Source organism: Zingiber officinale, chromosome 8A, assembly GCF_018446385.1.
Source record: "Zingiber officinale cultivar Zhangliang chromosome 8A, Zo_v1.1, whole genome shotgun sequence".
Lineage (NCBI taxonomy): Eukaryota > Viridiplantae > Streptophyta > Magnoliopsida > Zingiberales > Zingiberaceae > Zingiber > Zingiber officinale.
In genome coordinates, this window is record NC_056000.1 from 93,905,054 (window position 1) to 93,929,808 (window position 24,755).

Genomic DNA, 24,755 nt, shown 5'->3' on the forward strand with positions numbered 1-24,755 from the left:
AAATTAGGGTTTTAAAGAAGCTAAAAGTTAACCTAACATGCTCATGTACCTCTTGATAATATGATATGAATTTAGCTAGGTGATTATGCTTACATGTTGTTTAAAACCTAGTTTTCTCTTCATGGATGGTTCGGCCAAGAACCCAAAGTTATGGTTTAGAGAAGCTAAAAGTTAACCTAGCATGCTCATGTATCTCTTGATAATGTCATATGAATGTAGTTAGGTGTTCATGCTTATATGTTGTTTTAAAGTTAGCATTTTCTTCATGTATGTTTCGGCCAAGAACAAAACTAGGGGTTAGAGAAGTTAAAAAGTTAACCTAGCATGCTCATGTATTTCTTAATAATATGATATGAATTTAGCTAGGTGATTATACTTATATGTTGATTTAAAACCTAGTTTTCCCTTCATGTAAGGTTCGGCCAAGAACCAAACTAGGGCTTAGAGAAGCTAAAAAAGTTAACCTAGCATGCTCATGTACCTCTTGATAATATGATATGAATTTAGCTAGGTGTTCACACTTGCATGTTGCCTATAGCTTGGTTTTCTCCTTATGAGTGGTTCGGCCATTATGAATTTAAAAGCTTAGATAAGCCTCACATGATGTGTTATGTATTAGGAAATGTTATTTACTAATGCTATGCATGATTGTGTCTTTTATGATATGCTTTGTGCCAAATTATGCATGTTTTATGATATGATAGATGACATGTTCATTATGTATGCTTATGATCCATGCATGTGCTTTGTGCCCAATTATGCATGTTTTATGATATGATAAATGACATGTTCATTATGTACACTTATGATCCATGCATGTGCTGTGTGCCCAAATATGCATATTTTATGATATGATAAATGACATGTTCATTATGTATGCTTATGATCCATGCATGTGCTGTGTGCCCAAATATGCATGCTTTATGATGTGATAAATGACATGTTCATTATGTATGTTTATGATCCATACATGTGTTGTGTGCCCAAATATGCATGCTTTACTCCTCATGATATGATAAGATAAGATGGGTTATGTTATGATATGAACCATGATATGATATTTTACTTTGTATGGCTTGTACCAAGGGTGGGCTCCATAAGCGCCCCTAGGCCGACGGACTATGAACGGATCTAGTAAAGGGATGGGCTCCTTAGTATGCCCCTAGGTCGACGAACTATGAACGGACCTAGATCCCTAGTAGATTCGGGGCTAGCTACCCTGTCCTAGGGATTGCGCGCATTTATGTATGTATGTGGTACAAGTCGGGCCCTCATGATGATATTATGTTCAAGTACTATATGCTATGTTTTAAAACATCTTGCATATAACATGACATATGTTTTAAAAGACATCTTGCATGATACGATTATGATTTATAGGACATGATGATTTATGATATGATATAGCATGATATTATTTATGAACTGATATGATATGATTTACGATATGACATGTTATGCTCTTATGATATTTGGATTTATGATATGATTTAGCATGATGTTCCTTATGATTTATGATATAACATGCTATGCCCTTATGATGTTAGATGATCATATTTTTATGGTCGTATGCTTATGTGTTTATGCATTGATATATGGATTTTGTGAGTAGGAAAGGATCTTACTAAGCCTATGTGCTTATAGCTTACTTTCCTTGTACCACAGATAAGGGCAAAGAATGGATGACCTAAGGGAGCTGCAGGAGAGGCAAGGAGATGTGTGTGGTGGTGGCTCGGCTAAGGCAAGTGAAGACCTGCTTAAGTTATTTGGTTATGTTAACATGGACAAGTGTGTTATGTTATTGTTCATATGACTTCAAAATATTCTTATGTGTTTTTATTTTCAAAAGAAATTTTAATATGCATATACGCTTCCGCAAATAGAAATAGAAATGGTTAAGTACGTAACCCCGCACCCTACTAGCAGGAGGGGCGGGCGTTACACAAATGGTCAAGTCAAACTTGACCCTTCATCTTCCTCTCAAGTCAAGTCAAACTTGACCACTTCTCTCCCTTGGTTGATCTAATCTAACCATTGGTTCAAGTCAATTTTAATTTAATGAATCTCTATTCATTGAATTAAATTAATTAAATGAGTCAAAGTCCAAATTAGTCTCACTTAACACATGAACCAAATTGAGTCCAACTCAATTAGCCTAATTTGGATTACTCTTAATCCAATTTGGTTCATCACATGAACCTAATCCTTTAGGTTCATCAAATGAACCTAATCTCCATCTAATTGCCCTTCGTGTGTGACCCTATAGGTTCTTATAACATTGGCAATGCTCCTAAACCCATTTAGAAGCATAAGTAATGAGCGGTATCTAGCAACACATCATTACTACCCAAGTTATAAGAATGTTGAGATCTAACATCACCTTGTGACTACTAATTGTGACTCTTCACAATATATGACAAGTGTCCTTCTATCCTTGACATCTAGATTGATCAATGTGAAACATAGACCATGTCATCCTCTAATCAATCTAAATCTTGAATCCCAAGTTGACTCACTCAATCAAATGAGCTCAACATCTCATATTGACTCATTTGGGCATGGCCATGCACTTAGTGGTCTCACTCTATTAAGAATATCGACGTCACTCCCGTCATATAGGAGGGATAGATCCCATCTACATCACTCACATCCCTCCGCATAATTTGTTACATACCCGGTAATCGCCTTTATAGTCCACCCAGTTACGGGTGACGTTTGACGAAGCCAAAGTATGTAACTCCTTATGTAGGGAACCATAGTGACTTCAGGTCCAAGGACTAATAGTCATACTAATAGCCACATGAGAAAGTATATGACACTCATATAACGATCCATGATACTTTTTCATGGCGGGTCATTTAGTATACATTCTCCAATGCATACCCATGTGTCAACTTGATATCTCTATATCCATGACTTGTGAGATCAAGTCATCGAGTTGACCTACATGCTAGTCTCGTCGCATTAACATTGTCCTTGAATGCTAATACTTGACTAGGAATGATTAAGAGTAGTGTTCCCTATATCATCTCACTATCGATTCAACTAACCGATTGATATAGGTAAGAACCTTCTACTCAAGGACGCTATTATACTTAGTTATTTGGCACCAATTCAAGTAAGTATAATAACCAAAAACAAATGTCTTTATTTGTATATAAGAATATGATACAACGAGTCTATACAACAATCATCAAGTGATTGGCTCTAGAGCTCTAACTAACAGCTCTCTCGTTGTGTCCACTAAAGGGAGTCTTGGTCATCTTGCCCAGTAGGCATGACTTGCATGTCTCATAAGATTCAAAATCAAATGAGTCCAGCAAATCATCTTTATGGAGCTGGGATAAGCATTTGTCATTTATATGACCTAAGCGATAGTGCCAGATATAGGTTTGGTTCATGTCATTTGACTTGAACCTCTTGGTACTTATGTTATAGATAGGGTTTTCAAGGTCTAGAATGTAGAGTCCGTTCATCAGAGGTGCACTACAATAGAACACATCATTTAAATAAACTAAACAATATTTGTTCTTTATTATAAATGAAAAGTCTTTCTTGTCTAAACAAGAAACTGATCTAATGTTCTTAGTCAAAGCAGACACATAACAACAATCATCCAATTCTAGTACAAGCCCAGATGGCAGTGTTAGTTAGAGCCCTAGAGCCAATCATTTGATGATTGTATGGACTCATGTATATCATATTCTTGTATATCAATAAAGGCATTTGTTTGGTTATTATACTTATTTATATTAGTGCCAAATAGACTAAGTATAATAGCGTCCTTGAGTAGAAGGTTCATACCTATATCAATCGATTAGTTGAATCGATAGTGAGATGATATAGGGAACACTACTCTAAATCATTTCTAGTCGAGTATTAACATTCAGGGACAATGTTAATACAATAAGACTAGCATGTAGGTCAGCTCGATGACTTGATCTCACAAGTCATGGATATAGAGATATCAAGCTGACACATGGGTATGCATTAGAGAATGTATACCGAATGACCCGCCATGAGAAAGTATCATGGATCGTTATATGAGTGTCATATACTTTCTCATGTGACTATTAGTATGACTATTAGTCCTTAGACCTGAAGTCACCATGGATCCCTACATAAGGAGTTATGTACTTTAGTTTCGTCAAACGTCACCCATAACTGGGTGGACTATAAAGGCGATTACTGGGTATGTAACGAATTATGCAGAGGGATGTGAGTGATGTAGATGGGATCTATCCCTCCCATATGACGGGAGCGACATCGCTATTCTTGATAGAGTGAGACCACTAAGTGCATGGCTATGCCCAAATGAGTCAACATTAGATGTTGAGCTCATTTGATCAAGTGAGTCTACTTGGAGTTCAAGATTTAGATTGATTAGAGGATGACACGGTCTATGCCTCATATTGATCAATCTAGATGTCTAGGATAGAAGGACACTTGTCATTATTTTGTGAGTAGTCACAATTGGTAGTCACAAGGTGATGTCGGATCTCGACATTCTTGTAACTTGGGTAGTAATGATGTGTTGCTAGATACCGCTCATTACTTATGCTCCTAAATGGGTTTAGGGCATTGCCAACGTTACAAGAACCTATAGGGTCACACACTTAGGACAATTAGGTGGAGATTAGGTTCATATCATGAACCAAGAGGATTAGATTCATTTAATGAATCAAATTGGATTAAGAGTAATCCTAATTGGGCTAACTTGAGTTCGACTCAAGTTGATTCATGTGTTAAATGAGTCTAATTTAGATTTTGACTCATTGAATCAATTTAATTTAATGAATTAGATTCATTATATTAAGTTGGCTCGAATCAAATGGTTGGATTAGATCCACCATGGTAGAGATGGAGTCAAGTTTGACTTGACTTGAGAAGGAAGACCAAAGGTCAATTTTGACTTGACCTTTTTGCCACATCATTGGTGAGTTGGCATTAGGTGGACCAATAATGATGTTCCACATCATCATGGGTGCCACCTCATGGAAGTAACAAAGCCACTCTCTTAATGGTTTCATATTAATTGCAATTAATGCAATTAATGTGATTTTATGGTTTCATATTAATTGCAATTAATGCAATTAATGTGAATTTTGAAATGTGGCCGGCCACTTGGTTTTTGGGTGAAAAAATTCATTTTTCATTCACTTGTGTGCATCTTCTTCTTCTTCCTCTCAAGCTCTCCCTCTCCCTCTCCTCCTTACTTGGCCGAACCTTACCAAGGTGCTAGCACACCTTTGTGTGAGGTTTTCTCCACCAAAGTTGTCTGTGTGGATACTTCTAGAGGACCGGCGCTTGACGGTCTTGAGATCCGGCAACACCTTGGAAGAGCGGGATACGCGTAGGGCGCGCATCAAGGGTAAACATTTTTCCTCGTAGATCTAAGTAGTAGATCAGTTTTTGAACTCGTACAAGAAATAGTTTTTCGAATTTTTATACGAATCTTTGCACGGATCTACGGCTTTGGGTCCTTCGGGGTTTCCGCGACGCGAAAAAGCGGTTTTCGCGGCTCGAAGAACCCAACAGGCAGAGATAGAGAAAAAGTTCCTACAGCAACAGCAGCAACCCGTGCTCCATTGCCTACGCGTAGGTCCACCTCGCCCTTCGTCAATGCCCTGTTATTTCTCAGCGCCTGCACATTAGTACAAATGTGAGAAGCACATCCGGTATCTAATACTCATGATGAAGAAATAGATAGATTGACTTCTATAACATATATACCTGAAGTGGAAGTCTCACTTCTCTTCTTCTTAAGATCTTCTTCCAGTGCCCGGTCTGACCGCAGTGGAAGCAGGTAGCATCCTTGGCAACCCCTCCTTTGGGTTTCAATGTCTTGCCTTTGCCCTTGGCTTGGGACTTTCCCTTGCCTTTGGGCTTGCCCTTGCCCTTATGTTTCTGAACCATCAGAATAGAGTTGGGCTTAACCTTCTTAAGGTTGAGCTCAACAGTTCTTAACATGCTAAGCAGCTCGGGTAGTGACTTGTCAATTTCGTTCATGTTATAATTTAGAATGAATTGACTATAGCTATCTGGCAAGGATTGCAAGATCATATCAGTGGCCAGCTCTTGGCCAAGTGGGAATCTCAACCTCTGTAGGTTTTCTATGTACCCAATCATTTTGAGTACATATGGGTCTACGGGAGTCCCATCTTGCATCTTGCACTGAAACAGTACCTTAGAGATCTCGAATCTCTCGTGCCTCGCTTGTCCTTGATATAGTTGACGAAGATGCTCAACCATATCATAAGCGCCCATCAACTCGTGTTGCTTCTGAAGCTCAGAGTTCATGGTCGCGAGCATGAGACAGGACACATCCAATGCGTCATCTTGATGCTTCTTGTAAGCATCACGATCAGCTCACGTGGCAGTGGCAGGAGGTGCTCAGGAATGGGCTGCTCCAGGACATACAGTTTTCGTTCCTGTGTGAGAACTATTCTCAAGTTCCTATATCAGTCCAGGAAGTTAGCTCCATTGAGCTTGTCCTTATCGAGGATAGAACGCAGGGAGAAGGAGTTCGTGTTTGACGACATGGTAATCTATAATAGAAAAATGCAAAAACATAAATATCATATTCCAATTAATCATCTAATTAGGCCTTTAATTAAATGATACTCCCACTAAATTCTATAATTCAAGTGGTATAAGATCCACATCATACTATGCCTTAAGTTAGCTTTGTCTAAATCGCCCAAGACTTAGTATGATTGGTAGATAACTAATTACCAATTAGATCTCTATGCAACTCTTATTTATAGGATCAAGATCCTCATGTATATTAAAACTTGAGTTAGCTTTGCCTAAATCGCCCAAGAATTAATATAAATGTGATTTTGACCTATCTACCAACCATTGGAAAATGCATATAGTTGAACTCGATCCAATTGAGTTAACTAGTTACTCAATCTAATTGAGTTGTACTCACCCATGCGTTGATAGGCGGGACCAAGATTGTCCCTCCGCACCCTACCAAGATAATATGTGTTGCTCTGCTTTGACAGATTCAACAACAACATGCGATCGAGGTAGTGATGGGTATCACGGCATGGTAGGCATTTCGGGTTGACGCGATTGAGATCTAATCTAATCGATGATGTGTATCATATACTCGATTTAGATCTAATCTAATCATGGAGGTGCATCAGGTGCGCGACTTAGATCTAATCTAATCGTTAAGGCACTAATTAATTACTAATCTAGCATGTATCACATATACACACACAAGCAATTAATTAAACTTTTTGTGATTAGTCATGGCCCTATTACGATCTTCTCAAGCCAATGAGAAGATCGGATGGTCAACCTAAGGTTAACAGCTTCTCAAGCTCCTTCCGGTGACCACCTTGTGTTGCTCGCACCCTCCTCGTGACTCCGTTTCGAGTGGACCTTCCACCGCTTCATTTTGTACATTACAAAGGTGAAACTCAAGTTACATTCGAGTCTAAACTATTTTACAACAGGAAATAAAATAGGAAAGGCACGACGCGCAAGTTGCGTATCATATACAACACGCACATCACAAAAAATGGCACGCAGGCCATAATATAAATTACAACACAATTTTTTTCAATCAAACTTGGGTCTTTGGGTCATGACCATCACAAAATGATACATAATTCTAAATTATGTAATTCCTATAAATTTCTGTAAATTTTCCCACAATTTTTACAATTTTATGAGAAAAAATTCTCGGCGGTCCCGTTTAGCGATTTTCGGGCGCAATTGCGGAACGAAGCCCCTTGCAGGGTTAGGGGCAGCACCCCTACCCATGATATAACCATCACGAGTGTTCCTAAGCAATCCTACAGTGCCCTAGTCCACTGTCCCAAAATGAATTGGGTGAAACCTTGCCGTTTCGGAAAGGTTTTGATGTGAGCCCAGAAGAGGCATTGAAGGGAATTGGGGGACCCATGATGAGATCCAAGACTAAGAGAATGAAGCAAGCTTTGGAAAGCATAATAATGGGGCTCAAGGAAAAGGAGGATCAATGCACAATGGAGGCAACAACTAAATGGATCACATTCCTTTAATTTGAAAGTGAAATTGGACCAACATGAGGATCATTTTCGTATGCATTTTGGGGGGATTTTTCTAAACTGACTTTTGATGTCCTTTGTGGGTTTTTAATGCATTTTTGAGAGTTCCTAAGCTATTATAATAAATACCATGCATGCATGGTTGCATTAAGCTAGTATTAGGGATTAGTGGTTGCATTAGTGGATAATAAATACCATGCATGCATGGTTGCATTAAGCTAGTATTAGGGATTAGTGGTTGCATTAGTGGATAATAAATACCATGCATGCAAGCATGATATTTATTGCATAATTAGTGCATAGTAGATCTTAAGGGATGTTAAATAGGAGAACTCTTGTATAGAAAATCAAGTAAGTTTGAATGAAAATTTAGTTTCTCTTTGGTGAGAGCTTCCTTCTAGTTCTTAGGCAAAGAACTAATTCCGATCTTATCAAGGCAACTTGTGGCGATCAAACCCCATGACTTATGACTCACCTTCTCATCTTGCTTGAGTGTGGCGTCAATACCCTTCCCCAAGCTAAATTTCAAGGCGATCCATTTACAAGGTTCCTTATCATTTGGTATCAGAGCCTTGGCTCCTTGATTTTCAGGTTTGTGTCTTGTTTTCATCTTTGTTCTTGTCCATCTTTGTTGATCTCTCCGTCCCTATCTATCATAAATTTCTATTCGCTATTTGGGTCCTCAACTCAAAAAAAGAGAGAGAGAGAGAGAGAAAGGAATCATTAGAGTAATGGGTTTCTGATTGAAAAAAAAAAGGAGGATTTGTGAATTAAAAGGACTCAATATTCTTTCTTTGTGAAATCTAAATTCAAAGATATATTCCTTTCATTGCTCTTGATCATTGCTGAAATTCTCGTTTTATCCGTTTATTTCACTTGTTCTACTCATATTTCTTGTAACACCCACAAAATTATGAGATAAGTATATGGGTGTTATTTGCTTTAGAGCCTAAAAATTTGAAGAATCAAAAAGAAAAAAAAAAAGAAAAAAGAGAAATAAAAGAAGAGGTGAAGGTTTGAACCTTGAACCTCTCACAAAGGATAGAAATAAAATTATGTATGATAACCACTAGGATAATGAATAATATGTGAATGGGAAATGATGGGAATTGTAGTTAAAAGTAAAGCTAAAATTTAGTGAAGGAACAAAGGGAAAATCAAGTGGCTTCTTTCTCTTGTTTACCTCTTGGTTAAGGAAAAAGAGTAGCAAAAGACAAGTTGTCCTTCTCCCTTTCCTTCTCTATTTTCGTGGGGTTTAAGAGGATAATAAAGAGAAGAATTTAGGGAAGGGAATGAGGACATATTCTCATTAAGAAAATACATGCATGAGATAAGGAGGAAGGGAAGCAAAGTTCATTTTGGTAACTTCCACCTACTTAGCATAAAAAGGAAAGGAACTAAAGGTTTTCATTTTTTTTTCCTTCTCCCTCACCCTTGCCGAGACTCTAAGCCTCCTCCCTCATCTCCACAAGCCAAGTTTAGGTTTCTCCCTAAGAGAAAACTAAACTACAAGAAGGAACCTTCAAGGTGTACCCTTCCAAGCAAGAGAAAATCAAAAGGAGTGCTAGAAGAAGAAGCCCCCTACTTCCTCTTCACCAAGGGTACCATTTCTTTAAAGATTAACAAGTGATTACTAGGTAAGCTTCCCCTCACCTGTGGTACAATAGTTTGTATGGTTTTTCATGGAGTTAGATCGCTTAAAAACCTAGGACTTGCCTTAAGAAAATTCGGCCAAAAGAAGAAGAAGAGTTTAAGAAAGTTGTAATTGGATATGCTTACTATCTTTCTTGTGATATGTATTTTATGTAAAAAGTTAATCTAAGGTTTCCATGCTAGAATAAATGATGAAAACTTAGATCCATAAGCTTTAAACTCTCGGCCAAGCATGAACAAGAAGACTAGGTAAGTTTAAGACTCAAACTAAGCATGTTTCCTTATTCTTGAGTTATGTACCCTATGATAATGATGTTGTTAACTTTTTCTCCTACTTGTATATTGTTGAAACTCCATTTTTCATGCCCATGAGTATTCGGCCATGTAAGAAGTAAAGGCTTAAGAGAGTTTTAAATCTAGGGCTAAGCATGCTAAGATTTGTTCCTAAGACAAGGTATGAAGTTTTATGCCATGATTGTATGTTAGTTATAAATCTTATTTCATGCTTATAAAGGTTCGGTTATGATGAGATTTGAAGTCTAGGAAAGTTTAAACCAAGGCTAGGAAGCTCATGACTTTCTTGATAAAATAATATGGAACTAGTGGATGTTTTTATGGTTGCTTGTTACATAGAATTTTGAGTACATGTAACTTTCGGCCACCTTTGGATTAAAGGACTAGGAAAACTTAGAACCCAACTTATATATGTTCATGATTCTCCTTGTGGTAAGTACTATGAAATGTAGTTGTGGTTCCATGCTCTTATGCCACTAGAAATGTAGTTCATGCTTGTTAGGGTTCGGCCAATACTAGTGCAAAGGCCTAGAGAAATTTTGAAACCAACTTACATTTGTTCATGATGTTTTTGTGATAAGTACCATAAAATGTAGTTGTGATTCCTATGCTCTTATGTCACTAAAAATCTAGTTCCATGATTTATATGTTTCGGCCATTACAAGTTTAAAAGCCTAGAGAAAACTTAGAACCCAACTTATATATGCTTATGATGTCTTGTGATATATACTATGAAATGTAGTTGTGGTTACCATGCTCTTATGCCACTAAAAACCTAATTCCATGAGTTATAGGTTTCGGCCACCTTGAGTTAAGGGGTCTAGGAAGTTTGGAATTTAAAACAAATATGCTTATGTTGTTTCTCATGAACATGTATAAGATATTGGCTTAAGGTTCAATACTCCCATGCTACTTGTAACCTAGAAGGAGACATGTTAGGGTTCGGCCATGATAAGTTTGGGAGCTTAAGGAACCTAGAACCCAAACTAAATATGCTTAAGTGGTTCCTTATGAAATATGATATGATATGAGCTTAGGGTTTACATGTTTGTATGTTATTTAGAACTTGTTTGCTCTACATGAAAGGTTTCGGCCATGAAGAATTTGAAACCTAGGAGGGCTTAAAAATTTAGGTTAACATGCTTATGACCTTTATTATGCTAGTATGTGAAGATATCATGAGATTTTTATATTTGTATGTTGTCTAGATATCATGCCTCTATTCATGACTTTCGGCCATAAGGGTTTAGTGACCTAGATGTACTGCACATGTTATGAATGAATCAAGAGATGTTATTTAATGATTCCATGAATGGTTATGTTTTTTAGGATAAGTGATATGCTCTCTTATGTATGCTTATGATCCATATATGTGCTATGTGCTCAATCATGCATGCTTTAGGATATGATAAAAATGATATGTTCATTATGCAAGCTTATGATTCATGCATGTGCTGTGTGCCCAAATATGCATGCTTATGATATGCTAAGTGATATGTTCATGATGTATGCTATGATTCATGCATGTGCTGTGTGCCCAAATATGCATGCTTATGATATGCTAAGTGATATGTTCATGATGTATGCTATGATTCATGCATGTGCTGTGTGCCCAAAAAAATGCATGTTTTATGATATGTCAAGAAACATGATATGCATGTAAGAATAAGAACTATGATATGTATGACATGCTACTTTACTTTATGTATGGCTTGTACCAAGGGTGGGTTCCATAAGCGCCCCGGGGTCGATGGACTAAGAAACGGGCCTCGTTAGGGATTGGCTCCTAAGTGCCCCTAGGTCGATGGACTAAGAAACGGGTCTAGTATGTATGCCTTGTAGGGTTCAAGACTTGCTACCTTGGACCTACATAGGACGCACACATTTATGTATGTGGTACAAGCCGGGGCCCCAATCATGTTGAGATTATGTTTAAGTATGTATTGTATAAGTTTTCAAAAGACATGTTGCATATGTTGCATGATATATGTTTATGAATTTACCATGCTTATACTTTATGATTATGCCATGATACTTTATGTTATGTTATGATATGTCATGATATGCTCTTGACATGATACATTTGTCTTTATGCCTTATGACTTGTGTTTTTAATATGCTTTACGATTTTTGTGAGTAGGAAAGGAACTTACTGAGCCATGAGTGCTCACAGCTTACTTTCTTGTACCACAGATAAAGGCAAGAAATGGATGGACTAGGGGAGCAGCAGGAGGGGCTAGAAGGATGTGTGCAGTAGTGGACTGGCTAAAAGAAATGACCTGCTTTTATTTAATAAGAAATTTACCATGCTGATGTTTTTACTTTATGACTCCATGACCTTAAGTATGTGTTTGGGTATTTAAGACTCTCAAAAATATGATAGGTATGCTATGTGGTTTTTTTATATCTATGGTGAATTTTTAAGTAAGAAAATGTTTTTTTAATTCTCTAAGTAAGACTTCCGCTGTGTTAAGTATGTATGTGTCGCAAGTAACCCCCGTCGCCTTAGCAGGAGGGGCAGGGCGTTACATTTCTCTTGTTGGTTTCTTATTCACTTGGTTGTCTACTTGTTGTCTTGAGAAAGATATTGATAAGGCTCTTTCCTTAAGAGCTTATAAAGGAAGCTGAGTGGATAAATTTGAGTGCGACCATGTGAGTAGAGTGGTGAGGTCCGTCTAACATTTCTTTTGTAATTTTCCTTGTCATCTTCTTTTTTTTTTTTTCTTTGCAAGCATGAGTGGGGAAAAATCACCTCATTCCCCTAGGCGAGATCTTAATAGGCTTCAAATGGAGGCACTTACTCAACAATTTGAAAGAATGCTTCAAAGACAACTTGAAGAAATACACGAAAGGATGGACCGACTTGAAGGAGAAAATGTTTCCAACCGTGGGGGCAATTCTAATCATGAAAAATCTCGTCAAAGTGACCCATTCTATGATTCACCAAGAGAAAGAAGGAGGCATGAAGGGGGAAGAAGACATGAAAAGAGGAGGTAGAGACCATATAGACGAGAAGATGATCTAGGAGGTGTGAAAGTCCATATACCTTCCTTCCAAGGGAGGAATGGCCCCGAAACATATCTTGAGTGGGAGATGAACATAGAGCAAATCTTCTCATGCCACAATTACAATGATGCAAAGAAAGTAAAGGTGGTTACCCTTGAGTTCACCGATTATGCTTTAATTTGGTGGGATCAATTGCAAAAGGAGAGAAGAAGGTATGGAGAGCATCCTATCAACACTTGGGGCGAAATGAAGACTTTGATGAGAAGGAGATTTGTGCCTTCCCACTACCATAGGGAATTGCACAAATTGCAAAGACTCACCCAAGGGAGTAGGACTGTGGATTATTACTACAAGGAGATGGAGGTGGCTTTGATTAGAGCCAATATTGTAGAGGATAGGGAAGCTACCATGGCTCGGTTTCTCCATGGCCTAAACCGAGATATTGGAGACATTGTGGAGTTACAACATTATGTGGAGCTTGATGACTTAGTGCATCAAGAAATGAAAGTAGAGCAACAATTAAAGAGAAGGAAAAGCCAAAGAAGGAGGGTTCTTCTTCAAATTCTAAGGAGGCAGCAAGCACTAAGAAGCCTATTCCTACTACCTCTTCTTCCACTTCTAAGAGTAGGGATATCAAGTGTTTTAGGTGTTTGGGAAAACGTCATATTGCATCTGAATGCCCGAATAAGAAGACTATGGTGGTGAGAGATAATGGGAGTATCTCTAGTGAAGAAATTACTTCTCATTCCTCTTCCTCAAGCGATGAGGAAAATGATGGAGCAGCCTATGCGCAAGATGGAGATCTCTTGGTTGTTAGGAGATTATTGGGAAGCCAAGCCAAGGAGCATGAGGAGGACCAAAGAGAAAATATTTTTCATACCCGCTGCCTTATTCAAGATAAGACATGCTCTATGATCATTGATGGTGGAAGTTGTACCAATGTGGCAAGCACTAGGTTGGTCACCAAACTCAACCTCAAGACTACACCACATGCAAGACCATATAAACTCCAATGGCTAAGTAATAGTGGTGAATTGGTAGTGAACTAGCAAGTGTTGATTAATTTCTCCATTGGCAAATATGAAGATCAAGTTCTATGAGATATTGTGTCTATGGAGGCAAGCCACATTCTTCTTAGAAGACCTTGGCAGTTTGATAGGCAAGCTCACCATGATGGATTCTCCAACAAGTTCTCTTTTGTCCACAATTCTCGCAAAGTCACACTTGTACCATTATCACCTAGAGAGGTTTGTGAGGATCAAATAAAAATGGGAGAGAAAAGAGAAAAAGAGGAGCGAGAGCTTAAGAAAAAGAAAGAGTGTGTGAAAAAGAAAATACTTGATTTTGAGGATAAAATTTAAAAGAAAAGAGAGAATGAGGAAAAGAAAGAGAGAAAAATAGAAAATTTGTTTACAAGAGGAAGTGAGGCGAAGAAATCTTATTTGACAAGGCAGCCTATATTTCTTCTTTTCTGCAAGGAAACTTGCATGGAATCTAATACTAACTCCTTGCCTAGTGATGTTGTTATTTGCAGGATTTTGATGATGTGTTTCCCAAGGAAGTGCCTCAAGGTTTGCCTCCAATGAGGGGGATTGAACACCAAATAGACCTTATTCCTGGAGCTTCTTTGCCCAATAGGCCAGCTTATAGGAGCAACCCTCAAGAAACAAAGGAGATACAAAATCAAGTGGAGGAGTTATTGCAAAAAGGATGGGTTAGAGAAAGTTTAAGTCCTTGTGCTGTAACCGTAATTTTGGTGCCTAAAAAGGATGGATCATGGAGGATGTGCACTGACTGTAGAGCCATCAACAACATCACAATTCGGTACAGACATCCTATCCCTAGACTTGATGATTTGCTTGATGAATTGCATGGTGCTTGCTTCTTTTCTAAAATTGATTTGAAAAGTGGGGACCATCAAATTAGGATAAGGGAAGGGGATGAATGGAAAACAACTTTCAAAACCAAATATTGATTGTATGAATGGTTGGTAATGCCTTTTGGGTTAACTAATGCACCAAGCACTTTTATGAGGCTTATGAACCATGTCTTACGAGAATTTCTTGGAAAATTTGTGGTAGTATACTTTGATGATATTTTGGTATATTCCAAGAGTTTTGTAGAGCATATTGCACATCTCCAATCTGTCTTGTATACCCTTAGAAAGGAAAAACTATATGCTAACTTGGAAAAGTGTTCTTTTTGTACTAATCATGTGGTTTTTCTTGGTTTTGTCATAAGTTCTAAAGGAGTGCAGGTTGATGAAGGGAAAGTTAAGGCCATTAGAGATTGGTCAACTCCTAAAACTTTGAGTGAGGTTAGGAGCTTCCATGGGTTGGCAAGTTTCTATAGGAGGTTTGTGAAGGATTTCAGCACAGTGGCAGCACCCCTAAATGAAATTGTTAAGAAAAACATAGGTTTTAGATGGGGAGAGAATCAAGAAAAGGCATTTCAAACACTTAAGGATAAACTCACACATGCACCCATTCTTGCTTTACCTGATTTTTCCAAATCATTTGAAATTGAATGTGATGCATCTCATGTGGGTATTGGGGTTGTTTTACTTCAAGATGGTCATCCCATTGCATATTTTAGTGAGAAACTAAGTGGTGCCACTCTCAACTATTCCACTTATGATATAGAAGTGTATGCACTTGTTAGAACATTGCAAATATTGCAGCATTATCTTTTGCCTAAAGAATTTGTCATTCATAGTGATCATGAATCTTTGAAGTATTTGAAAGGGCAAGGGAAGCTCAACAAAAGGCATGCCAAATTGGTCGAATTTCTTGAACAATTTCCTTATGTGATTAAGCATAAGCAAGGAAAGGTAAATGTTGTAGCAGATGCACTTTTAAGAACGTATAACTTGTTAGTTACACTTGAAACTAAATTGCTTGTCTTTGAATATATTAAGGAATTGTATGTACATGATAATGAGTTTTCCCAATTATATGCTGCGTGTGAAAAGAAATCACAAAATGGGTTTGTTAGGCGTGACAACTACTTGTTTAAGAATAATAGACTTTGTGTGCCTAAAGGATCCATGCGTAAATTGCCAGTTAGGGAAGCACATGAGAGGGGCTTAATGGGACACTTTGGGGTTCAAAAGACCTTAGAAATGCTGCTTGAACATTTTCAATGGCCACACATGAAACACGATGTGCAGAAATTTTGTGCACTGTGCATTGTGTGTAGAAAAGCAAAATCTAAGACATTACCTCATGGACTTTACACGCCTTTGCCTATTCCTAATTTTCCTTGGACTGACTTGTCTATGGATTTTGTTTTAGGGCTACTACGTACCCAAAAAGGTAAGGACTCCATTTTTGTGGTAGTTGATAGATTCTCTAAGATGGCACGCTTCATACCTTGCCGCAAAGTGGATGATGCAACTCATGTGGCAGATTTGTTTTTCAAAGAGGTGGTAAGGCTTCATGGCATGCCTAGGAGCATTGTTTCAGATCATGACACCAAATTTTTAAGCCATTTTTGGAGAACCTTATGGAACAAGCTGGGAACAAAGCTTCTTTTCTCCACCACATGCCACCCATAAACTGACTGCCAGACTGAGGTGGTAAATAGGACACTTTCTACTCTTCGTAGAGCAATTATTAAGAAGAACATTAAATCTTGGGAAGAATGTTTACCTCATGTTGAATTTGCTTATAATAGGGCGGTCCATTCTACTACTCAATTTTCTCCTTTTGAGATTGTTTATAGGTTCAATCCACTAACACCTCTTGATTTGCTTCCTTTACCTAACACTTCTTCTTTAGTTCACAAGGATGGCAAAACAAAGGCAAAATATGTGAAGAAGCTTCATAAGCAAGTTAAAGCTCAAATTGAGAAGAAAATGGAGCAATATGCAAATCGAGTCAACAAAGGGAGAAAAAGAGTTATCCTTGAACCCGGTGATTGGGTGTGGGTTCATATGAGGAAGGAACGGTTTCCTACCCAAAGGAAATCAAAGCTTCAACCAAGAGGAGATGGACCATTCCAAGTGTTGGAAAGAATTAATGACAATGCTTACAAAATTGATTTGCCCGGTGAGTATGGTGTTAGTGCAACATTTAATGTGGCTAATTTGAGTCCTTTTAATGTAGGTGATGAAGACCTAAATTCGAGGACGAATTCACCTAAAGAAGGAGGGAATGATGTGAGCCCAGAAGAGGCATTGAAGGGAATTGGGGGACCCATGACGAGATCCAAGACTAAGAGAATGAAGCAACCTTTGGAAGGCTTAATAATGGGGCTCAAGGAAAAGGAGGATCAATGCGCAATGGAGGCAACAACTAAATGGATCACATTCCTTCAATTTGAAAGTGAAATTGGACCAACATGAGGACCATTTTCGTATGTATTTTGGGGGAATTTTTCTAAAGTGACTTTTGATGTCCTTTGTGGATTTTTAATGTATTTTTGAGAGTTCCTAAGCTAGTATAATAAATACTATGCATGCATGGTTGCATTAATCTAGTATTAGGGATTAGTAGTTGCATTAGTGGATAATAAATACCATGCATGCAAGCATGATATTTATTGCATAATTAGTGCATAGTGGATCTTAAGGGATGTTAAATAGGAGAACTCTTGTATGGAAAATCAAGTAAGTTTGAATGAAAATTTTAGTTTCTCTTTGGTGAGAGCTTCCTTCTAGTTCTTAGGCAAAGAACTAATTCCGATCTTATCAAGGCAACTTGTGGCGATCAAACCCCATGACTTATCACTCACCTTCTCATCTTGCTTGAGTGTGTCATCAATACCCTTCCCTAAGCTGAATTTCAAGGCAATCCATTTACAAGGTTCCTTATCAAGTTTTCTCGGTAGTCGAAGCCTACAAGTGTCGAAACATTTGTTGCTTCGCTTCTACGAGCAAATTATCCATAAAACACATAAAATTAGGAAATTCACATAAAGTTACAGAACTGAAGGTTTTTCATAAAAACACAAAATAAACACGTATGCGCTTCGCATGTGGCTCTGATACCACTGTAGGGATTTTCGGGCCGCAAAAATCGCCATTTTACGTTGAGAAAACCCTGAATCCCATGCCACCGGATCCGTGCGAAGTTTAAAATTCGTGTACGAATTTCTCTACTCCTAGATCTACATTAGATCTACAAGATCAGAAGGTATACCTTTGAAGCGATGCCCTTCGCTTAATTCTGCTCGTCCAAATGATGCCGGATCTCGAGAATGTCAAAGTAGACACTCCTCTATGTGTATCCACACAAACAAGGAGATGGAGAAAAGACACTAGAGTGTGCTAGCACCCTTTGTGGCTCTTGGCAATGGAGGAAGAGAGGGAGAGAAGAGAGAGCTTGAGGAAGAAGATGAGAGTTACACACAAAATGAAAAACTCCTCTCTTGAATAAATTGTGGTCGGCCACATTAAGAGGTTAATAAGCTCCATGGAATACCAAGAGTCACAACTCTTGGTAACTCCCATGAGGTGGAATCCCACTTAAGCAACCATGATGATGTGGAGCATCATCATTGGTCCACTCTTTGTCAACTCACTAATGAGGTGGCAAATGGTCAAGTCAAACTTGACTCTTCATCTTCCTCTCAAGTCAAGTCAAACTTGACCACTTCTCTCCCATGGTTGATCAAATCTAACCATTGGTTCAAGTCAATTTTAATTTATTGATTCTCTATTCATTGAATTAAATTGACTCAATGAGACTAAGTCCAAATTAGACTCATCTAACACATGAACCAAATTGAGTCCAACTCAATTAGCCTAATTTGGATTACTCTTAATCCAATTTGGTTCATCACATGGACCTAATCCTTTAGGTTCATCAAATGAATCTAATCTCCATCTAATTACCCTTTGTGTGTGACCCTATAGGTTCTTATAACATTGGCAATGCTCCTAAACCCATTTAGAAGCATAAGTAATGAGTGGTATCTAGCGACACATCATTACTACCCAAGTTATAAGAATGTTGAGATCCAACATCACCTTGTGACTACTAATTGTGACTTTTCACAATATATGACAAGTGTCCTTTTATCCTTGACATCTAGATTGATCAATGTGAGGCATAGACCATGTCATCCTCTAATCAATCTAAATCTTGAATCACAAATAGACTCACTTAATCAAATGAGCTCAACATCTCATATTGACTTATTTGGGCATGGTCATGCACTTAGTGGTCTCACTCTATCAAGAATATCGATGTCTCTCCCGTCATATAGGAGGGATAGATCCCATCTACATCACTCGCATCCCTCCGCATAATTTGTTATATACCCAGTAATCGCCTTTATGGTCCACCCAGTTACGGGTGACGTTTGACGAAGCCAAAGTACATAACTCCTTATGTAGGGAACCATGGTGACTTCAGGTCCAAGGACTAGTAGTCATACTAATAGCCACATGAGAAAGTATATGACACTCATATAATGATCCATGATACTTTCTCATGGCGGGTCATTCAGTATACATTCTCCAATGCATACCCATGTGTCAACTTGATATCTCTATATCCATGACTTGTGAGATCAAGTCATCGAGTTGACCTACATGCTAGTCTCGTCGCATTAACATTGTCCCTAAATGCTAATACTTGACTAGGAATGATTAAGAGTAGAGTTCCCTATATCATCTCACTATCGATTCAACTAACCAATTGATATAGGTAAGAACCTTCTACTCAAGGACGCTATTATACTTAGTTATTTGGCACCAATACAAGTAAGCATAATAACCATAAACAAATGCCTTTATATATATAAAAATATGATACAACGAGTACATACAACAATCATCAAATGATTGGCTCTAGGGCTCTAACTAACATTACTCAATCTAATTGAGTTTGTACTCACCCATGCGTTGATAGGCAAGACCAAGATTGTTCCTCCGCACCCTACCAAGATAATATGTGTTGATCTGCTTTGGCAGATTCAACAACAACATGTGATCGAGGTAGTGATGGGTATCACGGCATGGTAGGTATTTTGAGTTGACGCGATTAAGATCTAATCTAATCATTGATGTGTATCATATACGTGATTTAGATCTAATCTAATCGTGGTGCATCATATACGCGATTTTGATCTAATCTAATCGTGGTTGCACTAATTAATTACTCTACTCTAGCATGCATCACATACACACACACAAGCAATTAATTAAATTGTGATTAGTCATGGCCCTACTACGATCTTCTCAAGCCAATGAGAAGATCGGATGGTCAACCTAAGGTCAACAGCTTCTCCAAGCTCCTCTCTTTGACCGCCACGTGTTGCTTGCACCCTCCTCGTAACTCCTCCTCGAGTGGACCTTCCACAGCTCCATTTTGTACATTACAAAGATAAAACTCAAGTTATATTCGAGTCTAAATTATTTTACAACGAGAAATAAAATAGATAGGCACGACGCGCAAGTCGTGTATCAAATATACAACATGCACAATCACACAAAAATGGCACGCAGACCATATTATGAATTACAACATATGTATCCAATCCAATTGGGGTTTTTGGGTCATGACTATCACAAATACATACATAATTCTAAATTATGTATTTTATATAAATTTCTACAATTTTACTACTTTTTTACAATTTTATGAGTTACAATTTCCCAACGGTCCCGTTTAGCGATTTTCGGGCACGATCGCGGGACAACGCCCCTTGCAGGGTTAGGGGCAGCACCCCTACTCGTGAAATAAGTCTCACGAGTGTCCTACTACGATCTTACAGTGCCTTAAGCCGTTGTCCCAAAATTATTTGGGTGAAACCTTGCCGTTTCGGAAGGTTTTTCTCGGTATACGAAGCCTACAAGTGACCAAGCACTTGTTGCTTCGCATCTCCAAGAAAAATACTCATAAAAACTATAAAAAAACCTAAATTTACATAAACTTACAGATCTGATATTTTTCATAAAAATACAAACTAAAACACGTACACGCTTCGCACGTGGCTCTGATACCGCTGTTGGGATTTTCGAGCCGCAAAAATCGCTTTTTGCGTTGCGGAAACCTCGAAATCTCATGTCACCAGATCCGTGCGAAGATTAAAAGAACAAAAATTTCGTGTACATGTTTTTCTATCCTATATCTACATTAGATCTACATGGTTAAGAGATTACCCTTGTAGCGAACCCCTTCGCGAATCCCGCTCGTCCAAAAGTTGCCGGATCTCGAGTGTGTTCAAGTGGACACACCTCTATACGTATACACACGAACAATAGAGATGGAGAAAACACTTAGAGTGTACTAGCACTCTAAAGGTGTTCGGCCAAGGAGGAGGAGAGGGAGAGAAGAAGAAGCAAGGTGGAATAATGATGATCGATAATGAAAATGAGAGTAAAAATGGCTTAAGTATTTTCATCTAATGAAAATACTTAATGCTCATTAACATCATTAATGAGCCTCATTAATGAGGCTTAATGAGTATTTAATATTCTTCATTAAATGGTCATTTTTGAAACTCATTCAAAATTTGAATCTAAAATTCAAATTGAATTCCATTTATCATTGAATTCAACATTCAATAAATATCATCATTAAGCCTCACTTGAGTCTAACTCAAGTCTAGCCTCACGTGAGTCTAACTCAAGTCTAACCTCAATCGAAGTCTTACTCAATTAATCTAATTTGGATTACTCTTAATCCAATTTGGTTCATCACATGAACCTAATCCTCTTAGTTCATCATATGAACCGAATCTCCATCTAATTGCCCTTTGTGTGTGACCCTATAGGTTCTTGTAACGTTGGCAATGCTCCTAAACCCATTTAGAAGTATAAATAATGAGCGGTATCTAGCAACACATCATTACTACCCAAGTTATAAAAATGTTGAGATCCAACAACACCTTGTGACTACTAATTGTGACCCTTCATAATATATGACAAGTGTCCTTCTATCCTTGACATCTAGATTTATCAATTTGAGGCATAGACTGTGTCATCCTCTGATCAATCTAAATCTTGAACTCCAAGTAGACTCACTATAATCAAATGAGCTCAATATCTCATATTGACTCATTTGGGCATGGTCATGCACTTAGTGGTCTCACTCTATCAAGAATAATGATGTCACCCCCGTTATATTGGAGGGATAGATCTCATCTAGATCACTCACATCCCTCCGCATAATTTGTTATATACCCAGTAATCGCCTTTATGGTCCACCCAGTTACGGGTGACGTTTGACGAAGCCAAAGTATGTAACTCCTTATGTAGGAAACCATGGTGACTTCAGGTCCAAGGACTAATAGTCATACTAATAGCCACATGAGAACGTATATGACACTCATATAACGATCGATGATACTTTCTCATGGCGGGTCATTCAATATACATTCTCCAATGCATACCCATATGTCAACTTGATATCTCTATATCCATGACTTGTGAGATCCAGTCATCGAGTTGACCTACATGCTAGTCTCGTCGCATTAACATTATCCCTGAATGTTAATACTTGACTAGGAATGATTAAGAGTAGTGTTCTCTATATCATCTCACTATCGATTCAACCAATCGATTGATATAGATAGGAACCTTTCTACTCAAGAACGCTATTATACTTAGTTATTTGGTACCAATACAAGTAAATATAATAACCAAAACAAATACCTTTATATATATATAGGAATATGATACAATGAGTTCATACAATCATCATATGATTGGCTCTAGGGCTCTAACTAACAACTTAAATTGAAGACTCCATTAGCCGAGTCCTGGGCACAACACATAGATAAATACAAGGGACCATTATATTAGAGTGTGATGATGAACACACTCAAAATGCTACTGCGGTGAGTCCATGACTAAGTCTTTTTAAATTACCTTTGTGAATTATAACTTTATCATTATTCCATTCAGTTCTATAATTCTAGGCTACATTTGGGCCAACTAATCATGGAGCTGGAATGAGCCAACAAGATTCTAAACGGATGAGTAAAGGAACTAGAGGCAACCACCTCCGTTCCTAATACTGCCATGCTCGACTTGCAAAAAGAAGTTGAAGTTTAGCAACAAGAAGATGAAGTTTGAGATGTACTTCATTCAAAATTGGAACAAACTTTGAAGGAGTCCCAACAACTGGTGAGTTCTCAAGAGAGAGATAAGCAACCGTTGGAACTCTTGTTGCAATCTAACGAATCTAAACTTCAAGTAGAGAGCGCACTGAGAGACAAAGCCCTTTTTGACCTGGCCCACAAAACTACTCTACTAGAAGAATTGGCCCTCTCACGTGTGTCCAGATCTCCTGAACTACTCTAGAAGCTATCCATGAAGAACTTATTGATATTGGAGTAACAAAGGGAATTGGGCGCCCGAGAATCCCAAATAGGATCACTGTAGGTTGAGTTAAACTCTGCCAAAATGGAACTGGCCAACTACAGAGTAGAGGAATTAATCCAGGAGTTATCATCTAAAAACTTGTTGATACTAGAGCAACAAGGGGAACTGAACATGTGAGCGACCCAGATAGGATCATTACAAGCTCAACTGAATTCCGTACAAATCGAGGTAGACAATTACAAGGCAGGGGAAGCTGAACACCTTGAAGTTGGAAGGAAAGCATATCTAGATTCTACCAGATTTAAAAGGAACTTAGCCAAGCAACTTTCAGGCATGCTTAACCATGCGGCCGAAGGAGTTGTTCAACAACTATGGGAAGGTGATTATATATCAATAGAACTCTTTAGAGAATGGCTTCTTAATGAGCTTCTAGTGGATTAATGTTCCCTAACATGTAACCATACATAATTGTTAGAAGGAACGAAAGTTAACCACTAAGATATTCTAAAATATGAATTTAAGTTGTGTCAAGATATGCATTAAATAAGTTTAAATGATACATATTTTTCTTTCATATCTTCAAAACCACCCGTACTTCTTGTTGAATAAACTCCCATGTATGTTCCTCATGTAATATATATTAATCAAAATAATAAGCCAAACTAGTTGTTAACACTGAGTGGAATAACCTTGCCAGACAATGTATCATGTTATCATGGAACTCCCGGCCGGGTAAGATGCTAAGTGAGATATTAACGCTGAACAAAAGAAATCAATTCCAGCGATTACCCTCCCCTGCTATATTTATGATCTAGCCTTCGGAGTAACTTCTCCTAATGTACTCTTAAACTGACTAAAATATCGGATGACTTAGTTATGCTGAGCAGAATAATCAAGTTGGATAACGTAATGCAATCTTGATAGAAACCTTTCACAATTGATTGGCCAGGCGTAGTAATGAGTTGGGTGAGAACTTAATACCAAGCATAATAATTAGGTCAAATAATGCAATGAAATTCTTGCAATTGAAATCCATCCGGAATATACGTTCGCTTATAAGTAGCCACCAGCTCAGAAACTTGTGATATAAGGACTAATAATTTTCCTCCTCGCTTGCCATACCAAGTTATAATACTAAGTGAGATACCAATACCGAATGGGAAATTCAAGGCCAGACAATTCGGGAGTTTTAGGACCCACCCGGTCTTTAAGCCGAGGGCTATAATCTCTGGATTTATCTGAGCTATGAGAGCATGTTCACTTATAACCTAATCAAATGGTTCAGACTCTGGCACTCGCCCGATCTTTAAGCTACTCTGGATTTATTTAAGCCGCAAGAGCATGCTCACTTAGAATCCAACCAAACGATTTGGGAGTCTGAGACTCACTCGGTCTTTAAGCCGCTCTGGATTTATCTTAGCCATGAGAGCATGCTCACTTATAACCTGACCGAACGATTCGGGAGTTTATGATAACCTAGT

The 24,755-nt window shown here is 38.1% G+C and overlaps 1 pseudogene; it reads left to right on the forward strand.

Annotated features, from left to right (window-relative positions):
- LOC122011067 overlaps positions 1-15,141 on the forward strand; it is an 86,692-nt pseudogene extending 71,551 nt beyond the window's left edge.
- The last annotated feature ends 9,614 nt before the right edge of the window (positions 15,142-24,755 follow it).